Raw genomic sequence first — 15,030 nt, 5'->3', positions numbered from 1 at the left:
GAAAGGAAACTAGTCCACTTCTGAAAATGCAGTCACCCAGTCTTCAGGCGTGGTTTCTTTTTCTCGTCTTAAAAAAAAAATCTATTAAAACACACACAAGCCACTGAATGGGAGGACAAAAGAGGATGACGGAGAGGCAGCAGCTCAGGAAGAATGTTATCAAGCAGGTCAATATTATGTCTAAACGTAGCTATGGCCACAATCATCTCTGGCTGTGAGGTACGTGGACACTTGTCCAGACACGCTGGTTGAGAACATTTTAATCAACCGACACGCATTTCTCCTTCCTTCCACGGGCTGGAGCTGGCAGGCGGTGCCCCGTGCCTGCAGGAGAGCCAATGCCTGAGCCCAGGGCTCGAGGGCCGCCAGAGGCCTTGGGACGGAGCATAGGAGGGCACGACTTCAGGAGAGCTGCTTTATTTGGCACTTTGCTTTTTCTTGCAAATCAACAGCTGGAGCATTATTCAAGGCTTCCACAGAAAACAGAGTTGGAAGGGCAAGAAAGTATGAGTGGGTCCCTAGCTGGATCGTCTACCTTCCATGCTGATTAACTCGGGCCAGGTGTAAGACATGACCTGGACGCTGATCAGCAGAAGGGGCTGCTGCTTTACTCTGTCGTCTCCTAGCAACCCCATCACTACAGGAGCCTGGCTCCCTGCAGGAGAGCAGCCCACTGCTCCAATCATCTCATTTCACCTACTTCGCCTCCTATCTCACAGGAGATACTGCTCGGTTTGAGGTGTTGAGAACCAAGCTGCAGTGTGGTCGCTCTGAGGGCAGAACCGAGCCCCCAGACCAGCCCAGCCTGAGGGTAGGAGTGAGGGAACTGCAGGTTCCTCCTGGTCAACCTGGGGACCCCACTACCGTGCCCTGGTCATCTTTGAAGTCCACCAACCGTGACATACTGACCTTAATATCTTACTCATCAAGATGACAGCTCTCAAGGAGATTTAAACAGTATTGAGAGTTACACAATGCTACTGCTTTTTATTCTCCTGTGAGATTTAATTACAAATTTCAGCATGAAAAAGAATCCGGACTCCAGTGAAAAACATGCCATCAAGTCTTCAGATCTTAAAACTGCTCACAGCAGTCTTGACCAACCTTGACCCTTGGAGTCATGGAGGAATCCTTTCTAATGTCACTGAGTAGTGATCATTCAGCCTCTGACCGAATGCTTCCAGAGGTGGGAAGCTTACTATTTAACAAGGCACAGTATTTACTTTGTTTGAAGCTGTGATTGTTGTAAATGTCTTTGTTAGAATGACCTGAATTTCCTGTAACTTCAACTTATTTGTTCTTAATTCCGCACTCTGGGGTTTCAGTGATCTTAATCTTTGACGTGTTAACCCTTCAAACATTTGAAGACAACTGTTATGTCTAAATATTATTCAGGCTGAAAATACCCAATCGTTTCAGCTCCCTTTCATTTGTTATGACTTCGAAGTTCTTCAACATCTAGTATGTACAGCTGACCCTTAAACAACACGGGTTTGAACTACACGGGTCCACTTACATGTGGACTTCTTTCACTACATAGGTACCACAGTGTGACATGATCTGCAGTTGGTTGGATCCGCAGATGTGTAACTGCAGACACAGAGGGCCGATTAAATCACATGCAGATTTTCAACTGCGAGGAGGGTTGCCCCCCCAATCCTTGCATTGTTCATGGGTCAACTGTACTTGAATCTGTCAACATGCTGCCTAAAACCCAAACCAGAATGGAACCTAACATTTCAGATGTGATCTCATGAGTGCACTGCACCACCTTTGCTTGGCTGGACACTGTAACTGCTATGAATGCAGTCTGTATTAGTTCTCTGTGGCTGCTGTAATAATGAGCACAGGTTTAGTAGCTTAAAACAACATGAACTTATTCTCCTATAGTTCTGGGAATCAGAAGTCCAAGATGAATCACTAAGGCTGTTTATTCTGGAAGCTCTAGGGGAGAATCCATTTCATTGCCTTTTCCAGCTTCCAGAGGCTGCCTGCACCACTTGGCTTCTGGTCCTGCCTCGCTCCCCGCTCTGCTACCGTTGTCACATCTCCTCCTCTTACTCTGACCCTTTCCCCTCCTTCTTTCACTTGTAAGGATCCTTTGAGTATGTTGGGTCCACCTGGATTATCCAGGATAATCCCCGCATCTCAAGACCCTTCATCTAGTCACATCTGCAAAGTCCCTTTTGCTGTGTGAGGTGACACAGTTATAGCTTTCAGGAGTTAGGACATGGACGTCTTTGGGGGGCATTACTCTGCCCACCACACGGCATACGGTCATATCAGCTTTCCTGCCTTCCCCACAGTCCCATTACTCTCTTCACATTCTGCTTATTCGGCTCGCAGTGAAATCCCTACGCCTTTTCCACAAAGCTGCTATGGAGCTAGGTCTTCCCCATTCCGCTTTTGTGAAAAATTTTAAGTCCTCCATTATGTATCCCTCTTTAAATTACATACTGTAGGTTCTGAGTTTGTTCCAAGGTACTGAGAAAATTCAAATTCTTTCACCCATGTTCTCGGTCTCCCTCTCGTTTTTGTGTCATTTTGAACTGGGTGTCCTGTTTCTATGTGTGAATCATTTCTAAAAGTACTGAGAGGACAGGGCTACATACAGGGCTTTGTTCAGGCTGACAGCTAATAAATTAAGTCTCTGGATTCTGGCTGCCACCTGGTTATACAATCTGTAATCCAGCCCATAACTGTGGCATTTGTTAGATTCTTGTTGAAATACTGTGTGTTTGGGTGGGACTCCAGGGGAAAGGCTGGAGGTCTGGGAGGGGCTCCAAGTCACCATACTGCCAGCTAGTCCCCTTAACTGTTTAGGGCTCCAGTGTACTTACCTGTCAAGCGAGTGGAATCAATCGCATTCAAGTTGCTTCCAGCCCCGCTACGGTATGAGCCTGTGTCCGTGCAAACACCCTGATCTACCAGTTTGTCTACCATAACCCCGAAGTAATGAGACTAACAGGGCCTGGGTTACAAGTCCCCCCTACGCTGACTCTGACCTTCTCCTTCTTTCCTCTGAGTTCACAAAGCAAGTGTGTAATAATCCACTCTGAAGTCCGCCAGGGACTGAGCCCCTCCCTACATAATGTTGTTCACAGCTATCATTAGCTGCTCTTGGAAGATGAGGGGAACACTGGCCTTATCAGCCCTCTGGCCCTGCTCAGGGCGGCTCAAGGACCCTGCTAGTTAGGGGTCGGTAAAGTGAAGGATTAAAAGGGCTCTCCCGAAGGTCATCCTGCACCTGGGACGTCATCTCACAGGCCTAGCCTTGAACTACCTCAAGCTGCCAGGTGTTCTTTTACTGTCTCTTGACTATCCTGGCTCCACTTCTTCCTTTACCGCCGCACCATCTGGTCTGCAGGACGGGGCCGCCCTCTGCGCTAGGGAGGGAGGGCTGGAGAACAGCTGAGCGCGTGCACTTGGCGTGGCCATTGGCTCCCCACTCTGACTCGCCTCCCAGCATCGTCCTCCACCAGCCCGAGCACCAGAAGGGTCACCCTGTAACCATTTTCTGCACAGCTAAGCTCACGCTGGCTGTTCTTTTCACGGTAGGCTCCTTTACATCCGTCCTTCTCTGCTTCCTAACGCCCGCCTCCCGTCTCATCCGAGAACTCCCTGCAGAACAGACTCAGTCTCCACGGCCACTCTCTCCAGAAGCCTCATCCTCCTTTCCTTCCTCAGTCAGGATCATATAATTTTACCGTCTACATTTCACGTTGTTTAGGGTTTATCCTGTTTCCTTTTAGATTTTCTGGCCTTGTGCTCATCTCTTCTGGTATCTCAATCTTTTGAAGTCTTTTTCCCTGAAGACTCAGTTCCTATCTGAAGACGCCCGCCTTCCTTTCATTGGCTTTTTACAAACTCTAGACGACCCAGCCTCTTGTTCCCAAGGGACGAGGTGGAAATGGGCAGGCGTTTACGGGGCTGAAGCAGGTTTGGCCCCAGTTCTTCTTTTGAAGGAAGTGAATCCAAAGCATCCGTGTCTGCTTTCAGCAAAGCAAGTCCAGAATGTTCTAGTAGCCATTACTCTTCTCTGCTCCCACGCTGACTTTACCTTCTCTCGTTAAGACAGCATCCACCCCATCTCTTGCTTAGCCTCATATTCAGTAAAAGATAGGTTATTCACAGACGTATTATCCTGTTTAAATAATTTAACATCCTAGAATACATATTTTTAAAATAAAAAAGAATTTTTTTTTGAGATTTGCAATAATTCTGAGAGGCAGAAAGATGAAGATCTCATTTTACAGGTGAATACATTGGGCTTCCCTGAGACCTTGGAGAGAAGTACACGGAACAGGAAAGTAAATGTGCGTGGACTCCAAAAGGCAGATGGGCCGTTTTCCCAAAGCTTATTTCTTGATTAAATATTTGAATTCAGAAGACACTTTCCATACAGGGAGGAAAGTGATAAACACAGTGTCTTGGTTTCCTACTGCTGCTGTCAGAAATTACCACAAGTTTGGTGGTGTAAAACAGCACAAATTTACTCTCTTACAGTTCTGGAGGTAAGAAGTCTGAAACGGGTCTCACAGAACAAAGACGGGGTATTGGCAGAGCTGCCTCTTTTTCTGGAGGTTCATGGCGGGAATCAGGTTCCTCGTGTTTTCCAGCTTCCAGGGGCTGCCCACACATTCCTTGGCTCATGGCTAACCATCACACCACTTCCTTCCTGATACCTTCTCCGACTCTGACCCTCCAGCCTTCCTCTTTCACTTCTAAGGACTCCCGTGGTTCTATTGGGTCCACCTGGGTTATCCTGGATAATCTCCCCATCTCCAAACCCTTAAACTTCATCACATCTGCAAGGTCCCTTTTGTCACGTAAGGTGACATTCACAGGTTCCTGGGGATTGGGATGTGGACACCTTTGGGGGCCATTACTCAGCCTACCACACACGGCTTCTAGTTCCACAAAACCATTGAAAGTCTTATTTCACACCTAATGTACTTGAAGTTTCACAGGTCCTTCCACTCAAAAGGCAACTCAGCCACTCACTCATTCATTTTAAGACCTGTTTATGTGCAGCGGCCATACTAGGTACCGTGGGCACAAAGAGGGTTTTTCTACGAGGAATGCATCCAACTCCTCCCCGGAGCTCTAGAAGCTCTTCTCCCACCCGCGCTCGGGACAGGGGGTCCTGCTCCCGGGTCTCTCGGGCCGTGCTTGGTTCCCCAGAAGGCAGGGTATGTATGTATCTGGGCACCTGCAAAGAGGAGGCGCCAAGAAAACGAGGGGGAATGAAAGGATTTTATATTTTACATTTCAACAATAGCATCCATGTAGTAATCATAAACAAAAACAGATCCTTAGAAAACTTGGCTTTAAAAACATGTGTTTTTTAGGGGGAGGTGGGCCATCACAGTTTTTTCAGTGTTTGAGGTTTGGGACCTCTAAGGTTCTTAATTTCCCTGGCTCTGTAACCCTCCTTTCCTCCCTCCTTTCCTTCCTTTTTTCCTTCCTTTCAATTTTCTTTTTTTAGAGCAGTTTTGTTCACAGCAAAACTGAGCAGAAGGTAGAGAGGTTTCCCATATGCCCGCTCCCCCCACCCATGCACAGCCTCCCTGGCTATCCATAGCCTCCACCAGACTGGTCCATTTGTTACAATCTATGAACTTACACTGACACATCATACCCGAAGTCCTCACGTTAGGGTTCACTCTCGCTGTTGAACACTGTGTGGGTTTGGACAACTGTCTGATGACATGTATCCAGCATTATAATATCATACAAGGTAGTTTCACTGCCCTAAAACTCCTCTGTGCTCCACCTGGTCTGCTTTCCCCGCCCCCAAACCCCTTCCTTTTCTTCAAAGCCCAGGAGGACTGGCCCACTCACTCCTTTTGCCCTGCTACCACTTGGTACTTCCGGCCAGGAGTCTTCTTCCCTGTTCAGCACCATCTGAACACCATCTTCCAGCCCCTCCCGACCACTCCTTTTCCTGGGCCAAGGATGCCCAGCCCTGATAGCTACTGAAGGTAACGTGAGAGGTGGCAAGGTCCCTTCTCTACCCGGCCACTGTCTCCACACCCCACCTCTCTGACTCTCCCAGAGAAAAGCTAAAGTGTCCACAGGTGACAGTGACAGGGTGCCAATGGCAGATCCATGTGCATCTGGAAGCCACACCCTGGCGCGGCAAGTCACCGGGTCACGAGGCTGCAGGAGTTAGGGCTGCTGTGCAGGTGTGGCGAGGGCCAGGGCTGGGATGCTATCTGACAGGGTGCCGAGGGCAGAGCCCAAGGCAGATCCATGAGCATCTGGAAGCCACACCCTGGCGTGTGGCCAGGGCTGGGATGCTATCTGACAGGGCGCTGGCGCTGTTTGCTACCTCTGGTTACTGCAGCTTGTCCTGCCTCGGAGGGAGCGTCCTGGGGAGAGGGAGAGAAGTGGGCCTCGGCCGGCGTACCAGGAGCAACAGTCCCTCAGCAGGGACGCAAACTCTAGGTGGCAGAGCTGAGACCGTAGGCGGGGGCCGACATCCTGAGTGGGCACTCTCTCAGGTGCTAGGGAAGAAGAAACTTCCGGCGGGGTGGGGGGGAAGGTCTCCCCAGCTCGGCACTCTGCCTCCTCTGAGAAAGTTCGTTCCTCAGGAATGAGTACCTAGAAGCCATGTCTGTGTTGCCGCAGCTGATTGGCTAAAGCACCAGCATCGGAGCCAAGTGGAGCCAATCAGATGGTCTCTCTGTGGAACCAAAAAAGGGGAGAGAGACCCTGGCGTTGCTGGGGCAGAGCCAGGTTAAGGGCAGCAGTCTAGAAGCCCACAGACTCCCACAACCAAGGTCCTCAGAGCTGCCCTGGTGTTTCCACCCCTGAGAGAATGTTCCCACTGATTCTGTGAGATAAACGAGAATCCTTCCCATAAATCCTTCCTTCCTCTTTTCCTTAAGCTAGGACATTTTGCAATGTCTGGAGACATTGTTGGTTCTATAACTGGGAGGGGTTGGGTGCTACCGGCATGTAGTGGGTAGAGGCCAGGGATGCTACTCAACATCCGACAATGCATGGGACAGCCCTACCACAACAGTCATGTGGCTCGAAATGTTAATACTGTGAGCTGAGAAACTCTGAGCTAGACAGGAATCATTTCTGTTGCAACTACAGGAACACAGAACGAACCCTGATTGAATGGTCACTCCTAGTATCATTAGTGGTGACTCAACCACATGTGTTTGCTAATGTGACGTAATACGAAGTTCCCAACATCACTGGAGATGTATTCTCACCAGAATATTTAACTTAACCCTGTCAAGTCTTTAGATACAAGTTGCAGTTTACAGGAAATGAGAGCTTAGCGTAATGAGCTCACAGGACAAAGCAACCAGACAAATCCAGATGGTGGGACATTGTGTAGGGCAAGTGGCCCGGTCTCTTCAGCAAGTCAGCATCATATAAAAAGGGACTATGCTAGATAATAAAAGGAAGGGACATAAAATAACTAGGTTCATCGAGGTCTCGGATCAGATACCAGCTTGGAAAAACCACACAGAAGGGACTTTCCTGGTGGCTCAGTGGATAAGAATCTGCCTGCCAATGCAGGGCACAGGGGTTCAATCCCTGGTCCGGGAAGAACCCCCATGCCGCAGAGCAACTAAGCCCGTGCACTGCAACTACTGAGCCTGTGCTCTGAGCCTGTGAGCCGCAACTACTGAGCCCGCGTGTCACAACTACTGCAGTCCGCACGCCTAGAGCCTGTGCTCAACAAGAGAAACCACCACAATGAGAAGCCTGCGCACTGCAATGAAGAGTAGCCCCCGCTCAGCACTAGAGAAAGCCCGCGTGCAGCAGTAAACACCCAATGCAGCCAAAAATAAAATAAAAAATAAAGAATCCCTGGATCAAAAAAAAAAAAAACCACATAGAAAGGACATTCTGGGGGTCTACCAGGGAAATCTGAATATGGTCGCAGTATTAGAGGAAATAAAATTTTATTAAAATGGAAAGGTAGAGATATTGTCTAATAAGCATAGCAAAAGACCCAGAAGCCTATGCACTAAAGTTTTAACATCGGCAATCTCTGAGTGGTGGGAATATACTGTTGAAACTTTTCTTTTTGCTTGTCTATTTTTCCAGGTTTCCTACAACGTAGATATACTTCTTCTACAGTATTAAAAGGTTATTAGAAATAACTAATAGACTTTTGAACTTAAGCCAGGGAGAGGTAAGCTGGAAGCTGTCTGCTAGCAAATTTTTCTTTATCTAAGAAGGGGAGACATCTATCCAGAGACCACAAAAGATGTTAGCAACATGCGGGCACTTACCAAAGGGGTTCAGAATAGAAGCCTAGAGAGGGGTAATTTTGTGGTTCCCCATCAAAAAAGGAACCAAAGCTCTGGACTCCTGATGTGCTGGGAATTCCAACTGTGTGCATGCGTGTGTATATGGGTGTGTGCACACACACACGCCCATGCATGCCTGGGAGTGAGCAGAAAATAGAGCAACAGTGAACAAATCAGTATAATTAGGGGTGAGGGGAAATGAAGGGAAGTTTTATTATTATCCATAATAAAACACGGCAGAGAAGTTCTACAATCACTTATCTAGAGAACAGATTCCAACGCCTTTCAGTGGGAGCAGCGCACAAGCAGCGGCCACTTAAGTGGTGTTCTGAAGTATGAAATTATCTAAATTGTTAAATGGGTATCTAGCTCAGACAGCACATTTGCAGAACGAGATTTTCAGGGTCGTAGGATGCTGTGATTTCAAGATTTCATGCATTTGCTCAAGCCAGCATTAAATAGCTGGAGAGGGGAGCAGGTCATCAAGGAATGCTTGCTTCCCTGCAAACCCAGTAAGAGAGATTCTCTCCACAAGCCAAATGCCGTGTCCCTTTTCCAAGGTCAGGAGATAAACTCTGCCAAGGAAGAAAGCACTATAGTACTGCTCAGGGACGGGCAGACAGAGCCCATCTGTGTGCGCCCACGTTTGTGATTCGCACAGACTGCGATGGATGTACCTCCATCATCACCTGTTCTTTGGCTGCTCTGCCAGGTTCCAGACTCTCTGTAATTTACAGCCTGTCTGTCACCCAGAGGTTCTGTGGGAAACATTGCAGGGCCCTGGGATACGTGAGTTTCATTTGACATGCTTTTTGTCTTTTTCCCCAAGTGTGGGCTACAGTTAAAACCTGAGGCAATTAAAGGGTGTGTTCTGTGCTTGGAGTTGATGAACAGCAGGTCTTTCAGAGCTCTGGAATCCCAAGGGAGCACCAAAGGTACAGAGAAGCACCCATCCCAATCCTAGCCAGGGGCAGGGGGCTGGGGGTGGTGACTGGGTGAGTCCTCAAGGGACTGTCCTCTGGAATGGGCCACAGCTTATCTCCCATGCAGTTTTTCTCTCCCCAGCATCTAACCTGAATATTCTTGGAGGAAAAATAATGCCTGCCACATTTAAATGTGTTTAAAACACCTAGCTCTGTTTCTGGAACATACTGCAACTAAAAAAAAATGGCTATTATCATTTTCTGACTGTAATTCCCCATAAATTGTTTTATATTCCCTGGAGTCTGCATCTCTTTTTTTTTTTTTTTTTTTGCAGTACGCGGGCCTCTCACTGTTGTGGCCTCTCCCGTTGTGGAGCACAGGCTCCGGACGCGCAGGCTCAGCGGCCATGGCTCATGGGCGCAGCCGCTCCGCGGCACGTGGGATCTTCCCGGACCCGGTCACGAACCCATGTCCCCTACATCAGCAGGCAGACTCTCAACCACTGCGCCACCAGGGAAGCCCTGCATCTCTTTTAATCACGGAAATTATAAGTTAATATATTACCCTGACAAGTAGTTTAGGATGATGATATTACATACATACATGTTTTATAATTTCCATTTAGTCCTATATGATTTTAAATGGAAGTGTAGTGCCTACTTATAGTTAGCTTCTGGTCGCCTATGATTCTTTTGACCTTTTTCGGCTGTGTTTAAATTAATTAATACTAAGTAATTATTCCGTGTCCAGCACACAATGTCCTCTAGAAAAACCTAAAAATGATCCTGTTTGTGAGACTCTTACAAAGTAGTTAAAGAGTCAGGATATACATACAAAATATCCAAAGTTCAAATATAAGGAAGTATATGACCAGGTATGAATGAGAATCTGGTTTGAATGTGAGACTCACTTCATTCATTTACTCATCCATCCGTGTATTCATTCACTTATGCCACAGATATTTACATGTTACTATGTGCAGGGCTGAGCTAGTGTGACAGACACCGCTGGCTAGCTTCCCCAATAGCTATGCCCAACCCTTTAGCCTTTGCCCATTTCTCTCACTGTAGAGGTTGAAAAAGAAAAAAATTCACTTTTTCAGCCTCCTTTGCAGCTAGGGGAGGCTCAGTTCTAGCCAATGAGATATAAAGAGAACCTGGGAATCTTCTGACAAGGACGAAGTCTTGTGAGTTATAAGCCTTCTGTCCCCTTTTCCTGCCTTGAATGAGGATGTGATGCCTGGAGCTGTGGCAGTCACCTTAAGACCCTGAGGTGACAAGCATGAGGCCAGAACGTCAGCACTGAGGATGACAAAACAAAAAGAGAGAGTCCTGTCCTTGATACCATCACTGAGCAGATACCACTGCCAACAGCCATGGACCTCTGATTTCTTATGTGAGAAAAATAAATCTCCATTAGTTTAAGGTGCTGTTGATTGGCTATTTCAACACTTGCAGCTGAAAGCATTTGCTAACACACAGCTGGGTACACAGCACTAAACAACAGAGACAAATCATTACAAATACACTGTGTGTGACCACGGAGAAGCGGGGATACAGGCAAATCTAAGCTAGAGTAGGCACATGATGGCTTAGTGATGAATATGATGAGCCCTAAGTGACAAATTAAGGCCAGGGAAAGAGCAGCAGACAGAGTGGGCTGCTCTGAAGTGAACAAGAAGATGGTGTGGTACATGTGTAGGTTAAGAGCCGGGTGAGGTAGGCAGGGGCCTTGGGCACTCTGACGGGGATGTGCTGCTTTGCTCCATGAACAAGGCATGGGAAACTCCTGCAGAGTTTGAAGCAGGAGCAAGTCACGACTTTTTTTCAAAAGTGTCCCTTGGTGAGGGATGGGGTGGGAGATGGAGGAGTGGGAGGGAGAGGAGGGCATAACTATAAAAGGGCAACAGGAGGGATCCTGGCCATGATGGAAATGTTCTGTACCTTGACTGTGACAATGCTGACATCCCCGTTGTGAGGTTGTAGTATAATTTTGCAAGATGTTACACTGGGGGGGAAGTGGGTAACACAGGATCTCTCCATTATTTCTTACAGCTGCATGAGAATCGACCATGATCTCAAAATAAAAAGTTTAATGGAGGGCTCCCCTGGTGGTGCAGTGTTTGAGAGTCCGCCTGCCGATGCAGGGGACACGGGTTCGTGCCCCGGTCTGGGAAGATCCCACATGCCGCGGAGCGGCTGGGCCCGTGAGCCATGGCCGTTGAGCCTGTGCGTCCGGAGCCTGTGCTCCGCAACGGGAGAAGCCACGACAGTGAGAGGCCCGCATACCAAAAAAAAAAAAAAAGTTTAATGGAAAAAAGTGTCTCCTGGTTTCAACATGGAGAGTGGATGAGAAGGGGTAAGGGTGGGAGACGGGACACCAATTATGAAGGGACCCTGAGTCATCCAGAGAGTTGCCGGGCCTTGGACTAGGGAGGGGGGATGAGAGGGGTGAATTGATTCGAGAAGTATCCGGAGGGTACTCTAGGCAGAGCCACCGATGGATGGATGTGGGAGGGTAGGGCCTGGAGCAGGACGGTGGATTCTGGCATTTTCACTGAGATGGATAGGACGCAAGGGGAGAGGAGCGGGTTTCACGGTGCTGGCGGCGGGGAGGAGGCGGTGCCCCACCCCCCCAGCCCCTGGGTGGGCAGCTCGTTTAAGGAGCCAGTGAACTATCCAGGTCACTGTTCTGAGTGGGCGTCTGGAAATGCAATCACCTTCAAATAGGACTAAAGGTGAAATTTCTCTCCTCCACCCACTTTCCCACTCCTAGTGCCTTCCTTCTAGGAAAACACCAGAGAGGAAGGAACCCTTGGCTCTCATTCTTTCAGCCCTTTCTCTACTCGCCGATTGCTCTCCCAGCCCTAACCTGGGAGCCAACGCCTGCCACCCGCGGCGCCCGGGTCTGATGAGAGGCTGGGGTCCCTGCCGAAGACCCGCCCGCGCGCAGCAGGCCTCTCCCCCTCCCCCACTCCTTCCTTCCCTTCTGTGCCCAGTGCAGGACTCAGCCCCGCTTCGCATCTCCACGTAGGGCTTCTGCCTGCTTTCTAGAAGACTTCCCTCCGAGCTCCCGTCCGCTGCAGCTGGTGTGCCAAGCGGCCGGCTGTCAACTCTGCAGCCGGGGGTCCCTGCAGCGAGGGCCCCGCTGTCTAAACCCGTCGGCTCGCTCTGCCCTCGTGTCTAAGCAGGTGGGTCCCCAGCCCTAGACTGAGGGCTGGAGCCCGGAGAGTCCCCTGCGGCCGCTGCGGACGATGCTCGCAGATGAATGGCGTGGCACGAGGGGAAGGCAGGAAGGGGCAAGTAGAGAGAAGAGTGTATACGTTGAAGAGCATCCTTGAACACCGTCTAGGAAGGCGCCGTATTAGAGACTCGCAATACGTTTTCCTTCCTGAGTTGGAAGAGACCATCCTTGGTAAAGTTGCCGACTTTTGCATTTAGGAGCCACGTTGCACAAACCACCTTCCAATGTCCGTAAACCCTGGAATCCTGCTCAGCACCGTGAGAGGCCCGCTCTGAGAGGCCCCCGGGAACCCCCAACTGGCTGGGGCGCAACAGAGTCACAAGAGTTCCTCCGATTCATTCCAGGGCTGCGGGGAACTGCACACACTCGTTACAGTTATTATTCTCTTATTTTTCTGCCAAATGTATATTGTTTTCATGTAAGAGAAATGCGTACATGATATGACCCTTCTACACTCTCTTTTCCATGTGGCTAGTCATCCTTGGCCCATACCCTACAGGTCAAAGCCCTGAAGGAGAGGATGGATGAGAGCCCCCCCGAACCCCTATTAATTTGGGATCTATTCTTCTAGATCTTTTTCTATCTACTTACACATACATACCCATAAGTTTTTACATAAATAGAAACATACTATACATATTCTGCAACTTAATGCTTTCACTGAAAAAAATCTTGGTGATTTTTCCCCCCATACATCAACTAATCCATAGTATGAATAGTGTGTGATATTTGTAACCATCTGCCATTGTTGAACATTTTTTAATTGTGTCCAATTTTTACTATTACAAATATAATTATAATAAACATTCTGTGTACATTTACTTTTGCATATTTATGTGTTACTTCTAGAAGATAAATTAATAGACATGGAATTGCTAAATGAAAACTAAATTAAAACTACCACTAAATTGTCCTCCAAAAATGTTTACTAGTTTTCACTCCCAACCACACTGTATGTTCCCCAATACTATATATTACCAATTTTTTAATCTTTGCCAATCTGATGGATAAAAGGGGGTATCTCATTTAAGTTTTGTTTCTTTGATACTAGAGAGTTTGAATATCTTTTCAAATGTTTATTGGCAATTTCTATTCTTTTCTTTGAGAAACTTTTGTTTACATTTTAAAATGTTTTCCATTGGGTTGTTTGCATGTTTCCTACAGATTTTTAGGAGCTCTTTTATGATGGATATTAATTTTTTGTTGCAAATATTTCAACTAGTCCGACACTTGTCTTTTATTTGTATATGGTATCTTTAGTTCAACAATTTTTTTCTTTTTTTAAGGATGGCTTCTGGGTAGTAAGTCTTGCTTAAGTAGGCCCTCAGTGCCTGAAAATTATACTTTTGGAAATTCCTTTTTATTTTCTTCCAATACTTTTTATAGCTTTAATTTTTATGTTTATTCCTGGAATTTTGGTGACCTTATGACAGAGATAGGGCTCTGGCTTTACATTTTTTCCAAAGGTCTTAGTGCCAATTGTCTCACTGCCAATTACAGACTATTCCTTTCTTTTCCCACCGATTTGAAATACCACCTTTATAATATATCAAATTCCTACATACACACACATCTGTCTCCAAACCCTGTTTTTCTCCATTGATCTATGTGTATAATTTAGCCCTGTCAGGATCACACTTTCTAACCACTGTAGCGCTATAGTATGTTGTGATGTCTGGTAGGACACTTCCACTATTGCCCACCATTACTATCACCACCAAATATTTTTTAGCTCTTCTTAAGCATTCTTTTCTTCTACAAAAACTTTATAAATGGGTCATATTTCCTTTAAAAAAATTGTGACTTAAATGGGTTTGCACTGAATGTATAAGTTAATTTGGGCATAGCTGACATCTTTACAATATTGAAGCTTCCCAACCAGGAACAGAGAATGTCTCTTCATCTATTCAATTCTTGTTTTAAACTTGTATGTAGAGATTTGCAGTTTTCTTAATCAGGCTTTGCATATTTCTTAAGTTTATTCCTGGGTGTTATAATTTTTGTTGTTACTGTTAGTGGTACATTTTCCCATTACATTTTATAATTGGCTTTTGCTCTTCTATTGGTAAGCTGTTGATTTTAATGTATTGACCCTGAATGTGGATGCTTTAATGAGTTCTTTATTAGTTGTAATAGTATTTAATTGATCCTTTAGAATCTTCTATTTAGAGAAGTATTAACAGTTGCAAAGATAACATTTTTGTATACACCCTTCTAATATTAACATTTTCTATTCGTTCATGTCTAATTTCATTGCCTAGAGTTGCCAGCACCATGTAGGACTAACTTTAACACTTGTTAGTAACTTTAAAAGGGAACGCTTCTAAAATTTTACTGGTAAGTATAATTCTTCCTTTAAATTTCTGGGAGAAAAAGTCTTTATTAAGCTAAGGAGGTTTCCTTTTATTCTCTACCTAAGACTTGTCAGAAATAAGCTTTGAATTTAACCAACTTATTTTCAATCTATTAAAATGAGTTGTAATTCTATTCTTCACATAAAAGCTGTCCTCTTTTGGCCATGTAAAACTTTAATGACCATATACGCTATTTCATTAAGACAGTATAACCATGTCAGAAACCT

At 46.5% G+C, this 15,030-nt stretch overlaps 1 protein-coding gene across 2 annotated transcripts in view; it reads right to left on the bottom strand.

The window, feature by feature from the left end:
- The window catches only part of KCTD1 (potassium channel tetramerization domain containing 1), a 90,170-nt gene that overhangs the window by 5,906 nt on the left and 69,234 nt on the right, over positions 1 to 15,030 (bottom strand). The gene's annotated exons all lie outside the window — the stretch shown is intronic.

Source organism: Phocoena phocoena, chromosome 13 (genome assembly GCF_963924675.1).
Source record: "Phocoena phocoena chromosome 13, mPhoPho1.1, whole genome shotgun sequence".
Lineage (NCBI taxonomy): Eukaryota > Metazoa > Chordata > Mammalia > Artiodactyla > Phocoenidae > Phocoena > Phocoena phocoena.
Note: the sequence above shows the minus strand (reverse complement) of the source record. Positions and strands in the feature narration are given on the sequence as shown.